The sequence below is a fragment of the Daktulosphaira vitifoliae genome, unplaced genomic scaffold (genome assembly GCF_025091365.1).
Source record: "Daktulosphaira vitifoliae isolate Bord-2020 unplaced genomic scaffold, ASM2509136v1 Scaffold_3, whole genome shotgun sequence".
NCBI lineage: Eukaryota > Metazoa > Arthropoda > Insecta > Hemiptera > Phylloxeridae > Daktulosphaira > Daktulosphaira vitifoliae.
Window position 1 is genome coordinate 8876033 of NW_026099574.1, and position 5729 is coordinate 8881761.

Here is a 5729-nt window from a genome sequence, read left to right on the forward strand (position 1 = left end):
TTAATACCTTCTCAGCTTCGCATCGAAGCTAAAAAAAATAAAAAAATAAAAAAACACATCATAGTAAAATTAATACCTTCTCAGCTTCGCATCGAAGCTAATATCAATAAATTTCAAATTAAATAAAAGACAAATCGTCGGGACAATTTTTTTTTTTAACTTCTAGTAAGTTTTAATTTACTTATATATAATTAACGCAGTATTTCCAGAACATGTTGATAAGTTAAGTTGAAAAGGTTAACTTTTCATGCAAAAGTAGCGAATCTCCCCTGTGGGCAGGTTAAGGGTCAGATTTTCAAAAAAATATGAAGAATAGGAACTACCTAAGGTATTTATATAAAAAAATATTTTTGGTTCGTTTATTTTCCAAATAGTAAGGGAAGTTTTAAGTACCAAAACATATAAAAGGTGATTTTTTGTACGAAAATTACATTTTTTATTCAATTTCGGCGGCTATTTGAGAGTAGAAGATAAAGTTATGGCAGTTTTAAGAAAAAAAAAGTTATAATAATCGATTAAAATTTTCAAGCCATATAAATGTATAATAATTTAAGATGTCATAAAAATGCGTAAAAGTTTATGTGAATATAGAAATATAGAAACATTTAAGAAATCATAAAAATACTTAAATAAAATTATTATAAAATCAAATTAATTATAATTAGTTATTAGCTAGATTTATTAATGAATAGACCAGAAATGAATGATGACATGTAAAGTAAACAAGACTTTCATAATATGAGATTTAACAAAAGATCACATCGAATGTGTTATAATAAAATTATAATTTACGTTTGTTATATCCAATTGTTTTCATATTTTGGAAAGATTATATTTTTAATTTTTTTCAGCAGATATGAGTAATTTTGTTTTAATATCTGAGCAAAAAGTAAAGCGCAATTAACAAAAACCTATGATAAAAATTGTGTTTATATTCTTTTTTAATTAAAATATCGTGTGCACAGATAATGAATTGTAGTATTAAATTATCTTATAATTTTATTTTACACATTTTTATTCATCTATGCTAAAATATATTTTTTAACTATAACTTACATTTATTTAATTATACGCAAAAATGGCTCAAGTACAGATGAATTAATCTATGTATTTTATACACTATATTGTATATAAAATAATAAGTTTACATAAATAAGTACAAAATTTTAATACAAAACAAATATTACAAAACACAATCTTTTAGGACTGAAAAACTGACTGGTTTAAAAAAATGAAATTGAATTAATTTATTACATTCTAAAATTTTTATTTTTAATAATCATAATTTTTATAACCATAAGTGATTCTATTATAAGATTGACACGGAACCGTGTTTCCCTCAGCCGCACATCACGTTATCAACCTAAATAAAAGTGTATCGGCGGGACCNCATCACGTTATCAACCTAAATAAAAGTGTATCGGCGGGACCTGAATCATAAGTGCACGGTGGCCTAGTGGTAAGGTTTGTCTATACGACGCTTTGGGTCGCGGGTTCTAATCCCGTACCGTGCCTCTTTTTTTCACATGATTTCCGGTACACTTTCTATAACCGGCCTTCAATCCCCGGCGGCCATGTTAAGATATAGAAACAGTAGAACAAGAACATGAATGATGATGTTCTATTGCAAATTGCCAAACAAAATATACAATTGTGCTATTAATTATCTAGGTATTCTAAAAAGTCTATTCCTAAGTATGTTGAATGTCAAAATTATAATGGATTCTACGAAAATGTTTCACATAGTCCATTCGTTTAAGGTCAGAAATATTTTAATGCTATGAAAAAAATGTATTAGGGACATTTTATGTAAAATTAAAACTATGATAAAAATATTATTAACATAATTTTAATTTAAAATAATATTAGCCACAAGTGATAAATTTTTAATAGACATTTTATGTGTTGCTCTGACAATAAAACTAATATACCATATTAATGTTTTTCTTATTTACAACTAAATTAATAAATAAAACTATAATTATCTACGTTTAAAATATACCAAATTATTTGATTAATTAATTGAAATTACAATATATTATCATACATAAGAATAAAATAACAATTGCTTGAACAAGGTATGCGATTATTTATAATTACGTCTATATAATGGTTTCACCAATACTTATGTAAATAACACAGCCAATTTGTTTGCTAAATATTTTACCTCAATGTACTCTTCCCATTTGTTTTTTCTTCTATTACCAAAACTTTTAATTTTTATTCTCACTTTTGTTGTAATACCCACGCATATTACTTTAAAATAATTCTTAAAATATTTGAATATAAATTATAAGAAAAGTAAAATATCACAAAAATTGTATTATGTACCAAACTGATATCATTAAAAATTCTTTATAATTTAAATATATATATTTTCATGTAATAGTCAACTAAATTATAATGAACATGTAATAAATTATAAAATGTTAGTAATAAAACAGTCTAAAAAGGTAGTACGGCATTCGAGATTACCAAAAAAATAAGAGATTGCAAGGGGGCATTTATGTCGGCCTGTAACAACAACATGGTTTGCCACTTGCATAACGACTAGCTATAGTAGCAAGGGTCGATATTAACAGAATAATTTTATACTTTAATTTACATTGATAACCTTATTATTTTTAACGCTCGAGTCACAAACTCGATAAAAATATTAATCGTAGTAATTCACTCGTAAAAAATGTTAAATTTTAGTATATTCTAATGTATTCATTCAGTAGGACACTTAGTGTTACGGATCTAGCAAACCTGGTTCCCCAAGCTACTATAACGTAGTGAAACTGGCGCTCCTATCGTCTAGCACAATTTGTGTTGCAATAGCTATCCCCATGACCTTAGCTGGTTGGGGGATTTGGTCCTCCAGGTTGGGGGTTTGGCGATGGGCTAACGACCCGTCTTAAAAAAAAAAACTACTGTTAAAAAACCATTTCAAAAAAGCCTCGGATGACTGTATTACCTAGAAATTCTTTTGGAAATAGAAAACGGAAATGCAAGGAAAATGTGAGACCTCCTTTAGACCTACAATTGGACCATACAGCGCTCACAAGTAATGCTATGATAATGGCCAGAGGGTAATAGCTTTTGCAACCTCAAGAAACATGACCGACCTTAAGTAGCACCTACATAAGTATCATGAGTTCTTTCCTCATAAGGATATTCACAAATATATATGGAAATCGCCTGACGGGCAAATATATAATCAAATTGACCACGTGCTCATTGACAAAAGATTCAGATCAAGTATTTCGGATGTAAAAAGTTAACGAGGAGCGGACTGCGATTCGGATAACTTTTTAGTCGTAGCGAAATTCAAACTTAAGTTAAAGAACGTCCGAATAACTAAAAATAGAATAGAAAAGATCAATCTAAAGAAGCTCAAGGAGGAAGAAGGAAATTTAAGATACATTGAAGAGCTCACAGAAGAGCTAAGGTCAAAACAAATGGACAAGCTAAACTCATATGAAAGATGGAATGTAATAAGAAGTACTATAGTTGAAGTTGCAAAAAAATTTTTGGGCGAATACAAAAATCAAGCAAAGAAATGATATAATGGTGAGTATCAAAATGCAGTACTAAAGAGAAATTAATATCGACAGAACTATCTGAGAAATCAATCAACATAATGCAAAAAACTATTTGAGAAAGATCGTAGGAGGTGCAAACAAGTTATCTAAAGAGAGAAAAGGAAGTATATGAACGAAATTCTACGCAACACATAAAAATATTACACACAAGGCAGAGTCCGAAATTTTTTTGCCGCATTCTAAAAGTACCAAAAATTCTTCCCAACAATAAAATCCATAAAAGATAAAAACAACAAAATATTATTGAACTCGCAAATGAAAGCATTTAGATGGCAAGAATATTTTGAAGAATTGCTGAATGGGGAGTTACCAGGAACACCAATACTAACCTAGGAGGACCAAAGAGTGTAACAAAAATTAAATAAAATAACATTAGATGAAAAAAAAAGCGCTAAAAACCGGCTTAAGAACTGGAAAGCCCCCGGGTCAGACGGAATATCAGTTGGAAATAAAAAATATATAGAACTACACAAAATGATTTATGGATTGTGCAATCGCATATGATACAAAGAAAAACTACCCGAAGAATAGAACAAAGCTATAGTAATCCCAGTTTATAAGAAAGGAGATAAGATGAGCTGCAATTATTATAGAGGAATATCATTACTGAATACAGTGTATAAGGTATTCTCCAAGATATTACTAGAACGTCTGGAACCACTGCCCGAAGAGTGTGTAGGAAGCTATCAGTGTGGATTTTGGAAAGGTAAGTCCACAATAAACTAGCTCACAACTATCGAACAGCTTATGGAAATGAAGTACGAGTACAGACAAAACATATGGCAAGTGTTTGTGGATTTCAAAAAAGCCTACGATAGCATCCATCGCGATAGTTTATACAATATAATGTATGAGTTTCGCTTTCTAAAACACTCATATCATTGACAAAAATGTGTATGAACAAGACCAGTTATCAAGTTAAAGTGGACTGTACAGTATCGGAAGAGCTCGAAGAGATGATATGGCTTAAACAAGGCGTTGCAATATCATCATTACTGTTCATTAACATTAGAACATTAGAAAAAGTGATACGCAGTGTACAAAATAATAAAATCAGAATCAATATTGGCAAAACCACGCTAGATGTGCTAAGTATTGCAGACGATCTGAACTTAGTGAGAGAAAACAAGAAAATGATAGTGCGAAATACAAATTCACTCATTGATGAAGCATAAAAGATTGGCCTAGAAATATATGAAGAAAAAACAAAAGTAATGAAAACGTTGACTGTTAGTGGTGATGAAGACCTTACAGTAGATAACTATGTATTTGAGGGCAGCGGCCCCTAGATCGGCGTCACCTCCTACAACCGCTCCAGCCCCCCACCGGCCACCTTATAGTCAGAAAAGGTGAAGCGGAAGGGGGCCAAAAAAGTGGAGAGTTGATTACGGCTTCTAAGGCGGAGGTCCCTGGGGGCCCAAGGCCAAGCATCCGTCACCGTCACGAAGCCCGACTGCCACCCAGCTTCGCGACAAAGTCCCGAGGAAGGAGGCGGTGGTGATCGGGCCACTCAAGGAGGGTCAACGGTACGCCGTGTTCATAAAGACCGCGATGGCTGCCGTTGACCTCAAAGACCTGAGGGTCCAATTGGCGGGCACCAGGAGGACCTGTAAGGGAGCCGTCTTGTTGGAGGTCCGAGGATCGGGCGCCCAAGCTGACGGCCTGAAGGGCGCCCTGAAGCAGTATGACATGCGCGTCCACCGTCCGGTGATCCCGTCATACTCCTCGACGTAGTGGAATGAATGGAGGAGGGCGACGTGCAGAGCACACTACTGGAAGCCCTACGCCATCCAGAGGACAAGGTGCCGCCGGAAATCGGGCCCGTTGTGGTCCGGGCGAACTCCGGCGGCAAAGGGCGGTGCGCCCGGATGGAAGTGCCGAAAAGGCTGGCCACCCGCCTTGCAAGTCTCGCCCACATCCGTGTGGGATGGGTCACCTGTAGGCTGAGGATCCTTGGAGACAATTAGAAATGATTAATATGATTTTTATTTAAGTGATCTATTATGATAGAAATGTAAAAAAATTGAACTTCTCTGATAAATATTCTAAGTCCAAACTAATTAAAAAAAACGATCAGTGAGTGATATCTTGAGTAGAGCGAGATAACGCTTTTCTAGAACGAGTCCCAGTTCATTCGAAGCT